General features: G+C 42.7%; 1 protein-coding gene across 3 annotated transcripts in view; it reads right to left on the minus strand.

The window, feature by feature from the left end:
- Positions 1-7,384, minus strand: part of AKT3 (AKT serine/threonine kinase 3) — a 349,070-nt gene extending 341,686 nt beyond the window's left edge. For 2 of the 3 annotated variants that reach the window (XM_056107291.1, XM_056107275.1), the window contains exon 1: positions 7,095-7,233. The gene's annotated coding sequence lies outside the window, so the exon portion shown is untranslated. Of the gene's footprint in view, positions 1-7,094 lie in introns of all 3 variants that reach the window. The other variant, XM_056107283.1, reaches the window with a different exon arrangement.
- Between the last annotated feature and the right edge of the window lie 6,037 nt (positions 7,385-13,421).

The following is a 13,421-nucleotide window of genomic DNA, read 5'->3' on the forward strand; positions in this document are numbered from 1 at the left end:
CTTAAAATGTTTATTATCCAAAATTTGATGTATTCTTTCAAGCCTACTTCTTTAAACACTTCATTACTGTAAAATCTAATTTTTCACACTCCGGTCAGTGAGAGAGTACAGTGGGTAGGGCACTTGCCCTGCACTTGGCTGACCTACTTAAATCCCCAGTGCACATAGTCCCCTGAGCATGCCAGGAGTGATTCCTGAGTGCAGAGCCAGGAATAAACCCTGAGCACCGCCAGGTGCCCACCCAAACCCCCCAAAATAGAATTATTTTTTCACACAAAAATCTTGGCAAATTCACCTTAGAATTTACCCAAAATTAACTTTATACAAAATTACTTCAGACTCTGATAATAATCACTGCATTTAAATGTCATTTTAAGGGTGAGAGAGATAGTACAGAGGTAAGATGCTTGCCTTACACACAGTTACCTAGGTTGGATCCCCAGCATAACAGATGGTCCCCCCGTAAACTTGTCAGGAGTAAGGCCTGAGATTGCCATGTGTGGCCCAAAAAACAAGAAAAGTAAACTAAACGTTACCATACAACTTAATGACATTTCATATATTTTAGGTCATGCAATAGCACTATAATTTAGTAAAGCAATCCTAGTATGTCTGGCACATAAAAGATGCTTAACAAATACAAAATAAATAAATGAGAAGATGAATGATACAGTTTAGATAATAAAGAACAGAGTAAGCAAACTAATAAGGTAAGTCAACAGAGAGATTAGTATTAAGCTACCGTAAAGGCAAAGTTGGGAAAAAATGAAAAATTTTTTTGAATGAAATTACCTCCATATGTAAGGATAATTAAAAGCATAACAAATATTCATTCCTTATTTATTAGAACATATTTCCTATAGGCTTCTATTAATTTTAAGAACTAGCAATTTGAAATGGTCACTTCAAATATTATATAAATCAAACATCAACATTACCCAAAAGTATCCATTATGGGAGTAAAAGGAAGAAATAATGCCTATTTTTCTTTTCATATTTAAGAATTTTTTTTAAAGATTCTGACTATGTCAAATAGCCATTTAATGTTTGGAGGAAATTATTCTTCAAACATCTTTTTAAAATATTACTCAAAAAACAATATGTAATATGCATTTAGTCAGCCAATAAATCTCTATTATCTACTCCATAACATGGACTATATAAAATAGGAAAGTGAAATAAAGCATTCAAAAATCTTTCCAAGCCTATAAATGTTATCAAAGTGATTTATACAAATCATTTGACTCTAAAAACAAACTGTGTAGTAGCTATTGAACCCACCCAGAAAAATTGCGACTTATGACATCACTTCTCCCAGTATCATGACAGGAGAGTGACAAGTAAAAAGTAAAAAGAATGAATTGACATCCATCAATCTGATGTACTTTTTTTCTAGAGAACATAATGTAAATTCTCAACTATAAATTAATATTTGTGAACGTTATGAACATTTTATATCAAATTATTTTCCAGTAAACCACTTAAAAATAAATTTGAAATTTAATTAAGCATGGCATCATAAAACAAATTATACAAAGACTAAAGTATGTTGATAAAACTAGAAGGTATATTCTGTTTTCATGAACAAGAACAAATAGGTGAATAATTCCCTATAATATCCCACCTATTAAGTTAAAAGCCGTAATACCATCCTATAACTTTCTCTAAACTATAAATTTAGCTGCAATACTACATATACTACATAGTATATACTCAATCTACCCACACATTTTAAAATTAATTTTAGATACACAAGCCCAGCATCTCTCAACCAGAGGTCATATGGCCCCAGGATATTCCAGAGGGTCACAGGTGAATATCATGTAAATGGGGTGTCATCACATAAAACTTGAGGTCAACAGGTAAGATGGGAGCCACAGGAAGGAAACAAGTTTGAATGAGGACCATGGTCAGAAAAATAGATTGTGCTAGCACAATAATGAGGAAGTGTTCTCATTTGAAGCATAGGTTATAATGGTCAAGGATAACCATAATACAATTCTATCATATTTCTGAATTCACAAACCAATATGTTACATGAATGAGGATATTTAAAACTTTTCAAGGATTCAAGAATAGAAAAATGATAAAATGGAAGGAAAATGCAAGGACACTTGCTTTTCACATCAGATAACTAAACCAGAGTTGTTAACCCACTGAAATGAAAAAGCTATACATTGTGGATACCTTTCCGCTTTTCGTAATACAATCACAATGCACTTTGTGGGCTGTTTTAAAACTACAGATACCTTTACTGAGTTTTACACTATGGGAAAATACCTGAATAAGCACCAAAATTTGAACTTACACAATTTGTCTGTCCCATCTTAAAAATCAACTTTACAAACATCTAAATAGATACAAAAACATAGGCCACATCCCCTCTTTTCCTAACCCTTATTTAAGGCATCTAAGTAGCATTTCAGGTACATAGCCATTATTCTCCAACAGTGAATTTATTGTGGAGGACACATAATATTCTCATTTGAAATACTAAGAAAATACTTACAGGCTCACCTAATCTACAAAACCTGCTATGGAAAAATTACTCCTACCACACAGACAGACTGATCTACCAATTGGGGAAGGGGAAAAGTGCCTGCCACAGAGATAGGATTGAAGGACTGGAGGGAAACTGAGGACATTGGTGCAAGGTAGTGGGAATTAGTGAAGGGACTGGTGTTAGACCAATATATGTTTGAAACTCACAAAAATATCCTTATAACTTTATAATTTATGATTCAATAAAAAATAAATAATTTTAATTTTATAAAAGAATTTCTTTACATATTTGGTACAGGTAAGAAATTATTCTAAAATTTGCCTTTGACATTTCCTTGATAATGAAGTGGAAAAAATTTGTCCAAACACACAATAAGTCAGTACATGGTCCACCAAATGCCAAGAATCAGCTTGACAGATACTGAAACCAAGTTAACAGGCAGATATGAATCCTACACAAAGTTCACTGCAATAGTGAATTAGAAAAAGCACTGGATAGGCCAAGAGATGTTTCCAGCTCTTCCACCAAGATACTATACAGTCTATTAATTCTCTACGCCACCAATTCCTCAACCATAAAAATAAAATTGTAGCTCTAACACACTTCCAGAACTAATACTGATGATTCTTCAACTTCAAATCTGTTGAGTATATACTTATTATAGATGATATCCCTATATAGAAATAGCATCCTAATTATACAAAGACCCTATGCACACAAGTTGATAGCAGGATAAAATATTCAAGCATTATTCCACTCTAAACCCCTCCATTCTCCCCCTGCAATCCACAATCTCATAAAGACAGGGGCTTTTAATATAGCAGAGAAAAATTCTCAAGTTAAAAGGCATCTAGAGATTTCTTCTATTAATGTTTTTACTTCTTTTTTATGTTTTTACTTTTCCCTTGAATATTGTAAATAAACACCCATTCAGAAAACAAATTATGCTAATTGGTTATAAACCTAACTAAAATCTAAAAAGCAAATGTATAGGCCAAGAATTTATTTTATAGACTACAGAAGACAACCTGGCAAGACTCTTGTTTACGTAAAATTTGCTATAAGTGGGCCCTGAGTGATAGTGCAGCAGGTAGAGTGCTCGACTTGCTTTAGGCGACCCAAGTTGAATCCAGGACACCATATATGGTCCCCCAAGCCCATTAGAAGTGATCCCCTCAATATAGAGCCAGCAGTAGGTCATGAGCAACTGGATATAGCCCAAAAACAAAACAAAAAAGTTTGCTAAAAGTTTCTAGTGCTACAATAAAATTACTACCTGAGGCTTATTAAGCAACAAATTTGAACATTATTAATGTTAATTTAATTTCTGTGAGGAGCATTGTACTACAGTCTAAAGATTTCAGCACTGCTTAATTGAAACCTAATAATAAAACATGTTAAAAAAAAACACTAAAAGAAAATATCAAAATTAAGAACATCAAAATGAAATGGATTTTTATAGTGTCAAAGTAATTTCTCATGTGAAAATCACTTTCAAAACTGGAGCTGGAATTGTTATGAAAACTAAATGAATTTGTATGAGTAAAGGGCAAACATAACACAAGCACATGACATTAACTCTAAATTGAATCTAGTTCTATCACATGTTAAAGATTTTGATAATAATGTATCTAAGGTAATATCACGTAATTCAGGACTATTATTACAACACATGCTGAACCCAATTAGAATACTGATAAACTCTGAAACCTGGGGTCAAGAACAATACTTCAAATGATTTCACTATTTTACTATAAATGTAAAAAAATGATCTGCATATGTCAGCTAAAAAATTTTAATATTATAAAACTGACTTGGTCAAAACAATATAAAAATTGTTTCTCTGTATTGCATCTTATGTAATTCAAATCTAAATAGCTTAAGATTAAATTTTTAATGCTTGAATCTTAATCACACTATAAAAATAAGATCCTATCAAATCAAGGTAAAAATCCAATTATCAAGTCATTAACAATAATTGCCTTATCTTCCCAAGGGTGAATTCTTTAACTAAAAGGTAAAACAACTAAGAGAGTATAGCTATATTTCTCAAAAATAAGCAGTTTAAGTAAATTTTAACCTTCCATAAAATGAATTTGTGAAAGTTATTTTGAAAAAAACAAAATCGCTGGAATTTTCCATCATTCTGTATGACATCCCTCAAATATTTCAATCAACAACTAGATTCTTGTTTGGGGGCTACACTCAGCTGTGCTCAATCACTTCTGGTGGTGCTCTGGGGACCATATGGCATGACAGGAATCGAACAGGGTCAGTCTCTGTGCAAGGCAAACAGCAGCCCCAAATGCTAGGGTTTTTTTTTAATTCCTTAAATACACAAGGATTCAATGCTCAGTTCATTTGTCCCATATTGTTTAACCAATGCACCTTTATTGTCAATGATTCTGAAAACAATCTTCCTAAAAAGAATGGTCTCCTGGATGAAATGTATATACTGAAATAGTTTAATCAGTCTAGTCCTTAGCACCCAGTTCACACACTAACATCCGCTGAAATTAGTGAAATCTTAAATAGAATGTACAGCTATAAAATTACACAAAGTTCAAAGAAGAGTTTTGGAACTCAACATACAATTTACTCAAAGTCAAACTGAAAATTTATTTTAAATTAGAAAGCAATTCATTAAAATAATCATTACCCAGAGATAAGAGACAAAATCAAGTTTTATAAATTTTGCAAAAACTACTTTAGACTACACATTACATTTGAAATATTGTTTAAGTTTTTTTTTAAACGTAAATTTCCCAAACATAAAACTAAATATCTACATTCATCTAAATTTCAATGCTGATTCATGTGTTCTATATGCTCCCGTCACTTTAAAATTATATTAAAGACTAAGGTGTTGGGATTAACCCTAGTAAGAAAAACAAAAAAGCAGACCTTCAAATTTAATTCCCTTGGTAAAGTTTCAAAGCTAAGACTATGTATTGGCAAAAAAAGAGAAATCACAGTCCTATCTTACATATAATTGTGCATTCATTCATTCATGTTTTAGTCCACCAACTCCTGGAATCTTTATACACACAGACACGCAATGGAACTCGAGTTCTTAGACTGATTTTCATTTTGTTTCATCTTTATTGGATTTTTCAACATTTTACTTTTCCCATTGTTTCTTAATGTAGACTCTACTAAGTTTCCCACCCGCCACCAAACACCACCGATGATTATCTAGTGATCTGGTCAATTAAAACATTTGACCAACTTTTGTTTAATATGGAGCACACATCGAAATTGATGATTTGAGACATCTGGCAATGTATTAATTGTAAATAGTCATTATTTCGCATCCTTTAACTTCATAATGAACTAAAGTGTGAACATTTTCTTAATACTAGAAATTAATCAATGGATCCGTAAGTTTCACGCTGAATTTCTATTTGGAAATGTAACCAATCACAAACTAGTTTCAACCAGTTACCACATTGGTGAATTGGAGTTGGTCTTGTTTTCTTAAGTTTAATGTGAAGGCAAAGTGGGCATCCTAGCCTGATAGATAAGCATCTCTTCTGCTTGCTTCAATGAACAGATTATTTTCGGTATTTACAATCTGGCCCCAAAGAGATTGTAGGTGCCTAGAAATCCCAAGCAGGGGTTGATCCCGCTTAGGAGTCGGGCTAGGCTTCAACTTTAGGCTCTGAAGTGCACTACCAGCATCATGGCCGATGCAGACCGCTGCGCAGGAGGAGGAGGTGGGGGAAGAGACGGTTTGTTTACTTGCAGCCAGAGCCGCCGCCGCCACCGGTGCCGCCAGCAGCGACAGCATCACTGGATCCGCCAAACGCATCATCTTCCGCACATTTCTATTCTTGGCACACAACTCCCAAGCGGATCAAAAACCCACTACTATTAAAAACACAGAAGCACGTTACCCACCTCCCCACCCCCCGCCCCCCGCTACACACACCCCGGCCCTCGGGTGCCGTCTTTTCTCGGGTGAGGGCTGCGGGATAGAGTGGAGGTGCGAAGGAGACCCCCAGGGACGCCGGTGCATCCTCGCCTTCACTGCCCCCGCCCCACCCCAAGCGCTCAGACAGCCCCAGCTCCACCGCGCGCGGCAGACAGCCCCCTTCCCCCAACCCAAACACACTGACACGGGCGCTCCACGCATTATATAACCTCGCCGCCACCCCGGGTCGAGGCGGGCGCCCCCTCCTCACGTCCCGTGGCGCGGATCGGGAGCGGTAAGAAGAGGGGAGAGAGTTGCGCAGACTGGAGGCGCCAGGGCCGGGGCAGCCCCGACACGGACCGTACCGCTAGGCCGGGAACACCCTCCGCCGGCCCCCAGCGCACCGCCGGCCCCCAGCTTCCCCCGGAAAGTGAGGGGGTGCCGGTGTCAGCCGCGCCGGGCATCCCACTTCCTCCACACCTACACCCGAAGCCTCCATTGACCCGGCCCCCGCCCACGTCCCCGGCACGGTGACAACCCCGACGCCCCCAACTCACCCCACCCCACCCCGCCCTGCCCTGCCCGAGAGGGGCCGGGAGGCAGGGTCGGGGCCCAGGGCCGGAGGGAGCGCGGGCGAGACGGGGAGGGTGGCGAGAGGAGGGGGCGGCGGCTTGTTACCTGCAAAGGCGGCGGCGGCGGCCCCGCAGCTGCTCGGGCGGCGGCGGAGGATGGAGCTGGGGGGGGGCGGGGGGAGGAGAGGGGGCGACTCGGGGGTCCCCCTCCCTCCTCCTCCCCTCCTGTCCTCCCCCCACCCCGCAGAGCCTCTGGCCCCCCTAGAGCCTGATGCGGCCGGCGGAAGGGCAGGCGAAGGGCTGCTGGGGAGGGTGGGGAGGGAGCCGGCCGGGCCGGGCCGCGAGCTGAAGCGGGAGGCGGCGGCGGCGGCGGCGGCGGCGGGAGGGGGGGAGCGAGCCGGGAGGGCGGCGGCGGCGGCGGCGGCGGCGGCGCGGGGGGGAGAAGGAGGCGGGGACTACATGGGAATCGGATATCGGCTACAAAGTCAATTCAGCACCAGAAAAGCCCGCGGCGCCGGGGGGAGGGGGGAGGCAGGGTGACGCCGGCGCGGCTCAGCCCGCGAGGGTCCGGGGGCTGCGGCCTCCACTCCCGAGCCGCGCCTAACCGGGAGGACCCCGCCGCCGCCGCCGCCGCCTCCCCGCCCCCTCTTTCCTCCCTCTCCCGGCCGCAGCCGCCGCCGTTCGCTCGCCGCCGCCGCCGCCGCCGCCGCCGCGGGGCTTGTTGTTGACTTTGAGGAAAACTCCTGACGTCAGGGGCTGGCTCTCGGCGACTGGCGGGAGCGGCTTCCCCGTGTCCCCGGCCCTGCCCGTCGCCTCAGCTCTCCCGCCTGCCCGGCCCTCTTCCTCACGCTTCCCCGCGCCCCCCAAACCCGCGGTGCCCTGTGCCCCCTCTCCTCTCGCGAGAACACCCCCACCCCACCCCACCCCACCCCACCCCGGTCCGCCGGAGCCGGGAACGGGGGCAGTAGTTCCTGAGGCGGGAAGTTCTGGGTTTCCCTGGCGGCCTCGTGGCCTGCGGCGGGCACCTAGGCCCGGCCGCCGAGCCTGGCTTCGCGGGAAGGAGCCTGTCGCCTTGCCTTGGCGCGCCGCCCGCTTCCTCTGCAGGCTCCTGGGGCCGCCCTCAGCACATCCCCAGCTCCCTGACCTGAGGAGGGGTGGTGGCCGCTCAGCCTCTCGTCTGGGAACACCTCCCCTCCGCAGGCAGGTAGCAGGCGCACGCACACACACGCGCGCGCAGACACACGACTCCCAGGAAGACCTTCAGGTCCAGTTCCAGAGCCTCTCCCTCCATATACGTGATAACCTTTCTACATCTGTATTGTAGCGGGCACACACACACACACACACACACACACACACACACACCGACTCCCAGGAAGACCTTCAGGTCCAGTTCCAGAGCCTCTCCCTCCATATACGTGATAACCTTTCAACATCTGTATTGCAGCGCGCGCACACATACACACACACACACACACACACACACACACCGACTCCCAGGAAGACCTTCAGGTCCAGTTCCAGAGCCTCTCCCTCCATATACGTGATAACCTTTCAACATCTGTATTGTAGCGCGCGCACACACACACGCATACACACACACACACACACACACACACACACCGACTCCCAGGAAGACCTTCAGGTCCAGTTCCAGAGCCTCTCCCTCCATATACGTGATAACCTTTCTACATCTGTATTGTAGCGCGCGCACACACACACGCATACACACACACACACACACACACACACACACACCGACTCCCAGGAAGACCTTCAGGTCCAGTTCCAGAGCCTCTCCCTCCATATACGTGATAACCTTTCAACATCTGTATTGTAGCGCGCGCACACACACACGCATACACGCACACACACACACACACACACACCCCGACTCCCAGGAAGACCTTCAGGTCCAGTTCCAGAGCCTCTCCCTCCATATACGTGATAACCTTTCAACATCTGTATTGCAGCGCGCGCACACATACACACACACACGCACCGACTCCCAGGAAGACCTTCAGGTCCAGTTACAGAACCTCTCCCTCCATATACGTGATAACCTTTCAACATCTGTATTGTAGCGCGCGCACACATACACACACACACACACACACACACACACACCGACTCCCAGGAAGACCTTCAGGTCCAGTTCCAGAACCTCTCCTTCCATATACATGATATCCTTTCAACATCTGTATTGTAGCGCACGCACACACACACACACCGACTCCCAGGAAGACCTTCAGGTCCAGTTACAGAACCTCTCCCTCCATATACGTGATAACTTTTCAGCATCTGTATTGTAGCCCGGAATGCCTGAAATGAGAGAGAGAAGAGAGGTGTCTGCCATAGACGCAGGCTGGGGTGGGGTTTGTTTGGGGGAGGGGAGGGAAACTGGGGACATGGGTGCTGGGAAATGTACTCTGGTGGAGGGATGGGTGTTGGAACATTGTATGACTGAAACCCAGTCATGAGTGTCTTTGTAATGCTCTCAAAGTGCTCAAAGTGATTCAATAAAAATACTTTAAAAAAAGAATGAAAGAAAAAAAGAACCTCTCCCTCCAAAAAGCCATCCACAGTATTTCCTGTTAGCTGGAGCGGTAGCACAGCGGTAGGGCGTTTGCTTTACAAGCGACCATCATGGCCGACCTGAGTTCGATTCCTCCGCCCCTCTCAGAGAGCCGGCAAGCTACCGAGAGTATCTCGCCTGCACGGCAGAGCCTGGCAAGCTACCCATGACGTATTTGATATGCCAAACACAGTAACAACAAGTCTCATGATGGAGACGTTACTGGGCCTGCTCGAGCTAATCAATGAACAACGGGAGGACCGTGACCGTGAACGTGACCGTCACAGTCACACTTAGGACACAAGTTGCAGAGCATTCTTAATTCACTCTTAAAATTACAACCTTTGGAAGCCAGAGAGATAGTATAGCTGGTACAGCACCTGCCTTGCATGAAGCCAGCCTGGTTTGGTCCCTGGCATGTGGAGCATGTGGAGTAAGCCCTGAGTGTAGCCAAGTGGAACCCATCAGCCCCACTCCCACCAAAAGTAATTATTCTTAGAGCCATTAGTTTCCACTGATTTCAGGGAAGCCTTGATGCTGTGTTTTCCCTACCAAGATTAGTGCAAGGCAGACATCTCAATTAGGGCTTCTCTGCAGTGGGCATTTGTAAGCTTCTTCTCTAAGCAGGTCCATGGACTTGGCGCTTTGTCGTATAAAGAATGTGGAGGAAGCAGAAACTCAGAGTTTGAAAAAATCTCTGGTAGGGGAAAAGGAGAAAAATGACGAGAGTCTGGAGAAGGCTTTTGTTTGACTTCTCTCCCCTCAGCCTCCACCTGGCTTAAGAAAAAACAGAAGTGTGGTGTCACAAATACTAACCCACACAAGGAAAGGAGTCTTATCTTGATCCTGATAAATAATAGCACTATAGCACTGTCCTCCCCTTGTTCATCGATTTGCTTGAGCTGGCACCAGTAACGTCTCCATTGTGAGACTTGTTATTGTTTTTCGAATATCGAATACATCACGAAGAGCTTGCCAGGCTCTGCCATGATAAATAATGATGGTCACTAAAATATATTAACTGTCATAAATACTAGAACTATGATAACACTTGCTAATTTCCCCCAAAATACAACTATTGCAGAATCTGTAGGAGTCCTAAGTGTCTTTTAACAGTTTCCTGCTGAGACAGGTCAATAGACATAAATCCACAATAAAAGTTGTCCTCTTTGCATAGAGGTCCATTATCAGCTCCATACTCAACTAGCAAAGTGAGGTATGTACTTGATTGTCTTGAATGACTCAAACCTGAAGCCCCAATTTCATATCTACACCACCAACAAGGCTTTGGGGAATGAGACAGAAAGGCATATATGCTTATGTAGGACTAAGAGTGGATCTCCTCCTTAAAGAACAGGACCCCTGAAAAGACAGAGGAAAGAGACAAAAAAAAAAAAAAAGCTCTTTTTAAAGGGATTCTGGCCCACATATCTAAGGCACTAGGAATGTGAACCTACATGGAAATCTCAGATCCTATTCTAGTTGTATTTGTATTCTAACTGCAGTTCTAAGATTTAGCTTATCATTGTGAATCCAGGAGGGAAGTCCTAGGACTTGATAGGAGAGCTAATGATTAGGAAGACTAAATTGTGTCTAGTCCCTTTTTCTGCTGAATACTGTTTTGTTCCCTGTCTCCAAGTTTTTATAAGAACCTGATCCTTCACGCTGAAATGTAAATTTTCAAGGAGCTCAACCTACAAAAAAACAAGTACAAATTAGGGTTGGAGCAGTAGTACAGTGTTGTAGGGTGTTTGCCTTGCATTTAGCTGACTGGGGTTCAATCCCAACATCCCATGTGGTCCCCTGAGCACTGCCAGGAGTAATTCCTGATTGCAGAGCCATGAGTAACCCCTCAGCATTGCAGGGTGTAACCCCCCCCTCCAAAAAAAATCCCTCGAGTTCTATCCAAATGTAATTGGTATCATTTTGTTCTGATTTTTCTTTCTGCAGTCTATATTCTACTTTATTATTTTGGGCAGGGTCTACATCCACCTGTGCTTAGGACTTACTCCTGTCTTTGTGTTCAGGGATCACTCCTGATGGACCTCAGGGGATATGTGTGTGTGGTGCCAGTGATTGAACCCAGGTCCACTACATGCAAAACAAATTCTTTAAATACTGTTTTGTTTCTCCAGTCCTACATCTTAGTCTCTTGAACTGTGGGTTAACAAGAGTAAAAGTTTTCTGCATATGACATAACCAAAAATTTCAAATAAGACATAATGAATCCAAGGTGTTTCTGATAGTGTTGCATTTTTTGGGTAAAATGAGATCAGGAGTAGAAAAAGTTTAAGAAGAAGACTGCATGTATCAATCTCTTTATCTCCAGATTACATCGCCTTTAAAAAGAAGTAACCTCAATTCTTTGTCAGTGTAAGCCAACTAGAAAAACTGAAAACATAAGCTCAGAAATCCTTAGCCAAATATGGGATCTTCACAAAGGTATGTTTTGGAAACATTTTTCTCTTCACCCTCACTGCTATTTTACCAAAAAAACTACAATGCAGGTTAAGTTTACTTTTAATGGATTAGATCAATTATTTTTCATTAGCATAGTAAAAATATATAGATTCTTCTAACTTGTTTTGCTGGTTCAGATTGAGCTACTAATGGTCTTTCCTTTTCTGCAGTCAGTCTGTGATAGTCAGAACTGTTCAGACAAGAGATTGTGGGCCTTATCATATAATAACTGTTACCCTTATATATTGTTATAATTTTAATTAAGTGGTTTATATAGGAAAAGTAATCTCACTTTCAAATCAATCTGTATTCACCTTCTTAGCCCCAGAGAGTACTTAAAATTTGGAGAAAGAAATAAAGGGATTATTTTATCACATGATACTCATTGTAATCAGAACTTGTCTCATAATGACAACATTCTGGATCAACTATAGCTAGGTTACTTTTGGGCCATCAAGTCCTCCCATCACGTAGCTAGCAAGGCATAGAAGACTGCTCTGGATTTATTAAGGCCTGTGGTGGGACTCATATATGATGTTAAGAAGTAATGTTAAATTTGGAGCACTGGAGCTTATACTAGGCTGATGTTACAATGACTCAGAAATTTGTAGGGAGGTTTTTTAGTCTGTTTGGTTTTTTATTATTTGCTCATTTGACTCACACTTGGTAGTGCTTGGGGGATACTCCCAGTTTGGTGCTCAAGTGTCACTGCTCATGATACAGTGGGTACCACGGTGGGAGGGACTGAACCTGAGTCTTCTGGATACAAAGCATACATTCCATTCCTTTGCGCTATCTTTCTGACCCCATATAGAGGTGTGTGGTTTTTTTTTTTCATCAGTATCCTCCACTATCACCTATAGTTTAGAGAAAATGAATTAATGAATTAATTCTTGAAATAATTAATTCTTGAAATTAATGAATTAATTCTTGAAATACTCAAAATGTCCTAGGGATTTTGGTTTCAAAAGCTAAAGATAAGATAGCTATTTTTTTTTCTTGGACTCTGAGAGAGAGACAGGTGAACAGATCAAAAGATAAACTTAACTCTTGGCTTAGAGGGAAATGGTAGCATTCCATTGAACTATCATCCAACCAGAGAGTTCAACTGAGAAAACACAAAGAGGTAAAATAGCCCTCTGTTACCAGCTGAAGTTCAGTTCACGACTCCCTGCGTCCTTTAGTGGCCTGTGATGATCACCATGATCCCAGCCCCATATTGGATGCCAAATTTGCTAATAAAAAATCTCCAGGACTCGTGAACTCTTGCTTTATGGCACACACACACACAAAATTGCATAATGGATCTGAGCTTATGAAATCAGTTTTATTCTTCAAACCAAAAGGAATATACTCTAATAAAAGTAGCACTGTACTGTAGCACTGTTCTCCCATTGT

This window comes from Sorex fumeus, unplaced genomic scaffold (genome assembly GCF_029834395.1).
Source record: "Sorex fumeus unplaced genomic scaffold, SorFum_2.1 ptg000007l, whole genome shotgun sequence".
NCBI lineage: Eukaryota > Metazoa > Chordata > Mammalia > Eulipotyphla > Soricidae > Sorex > Sorex fumeus.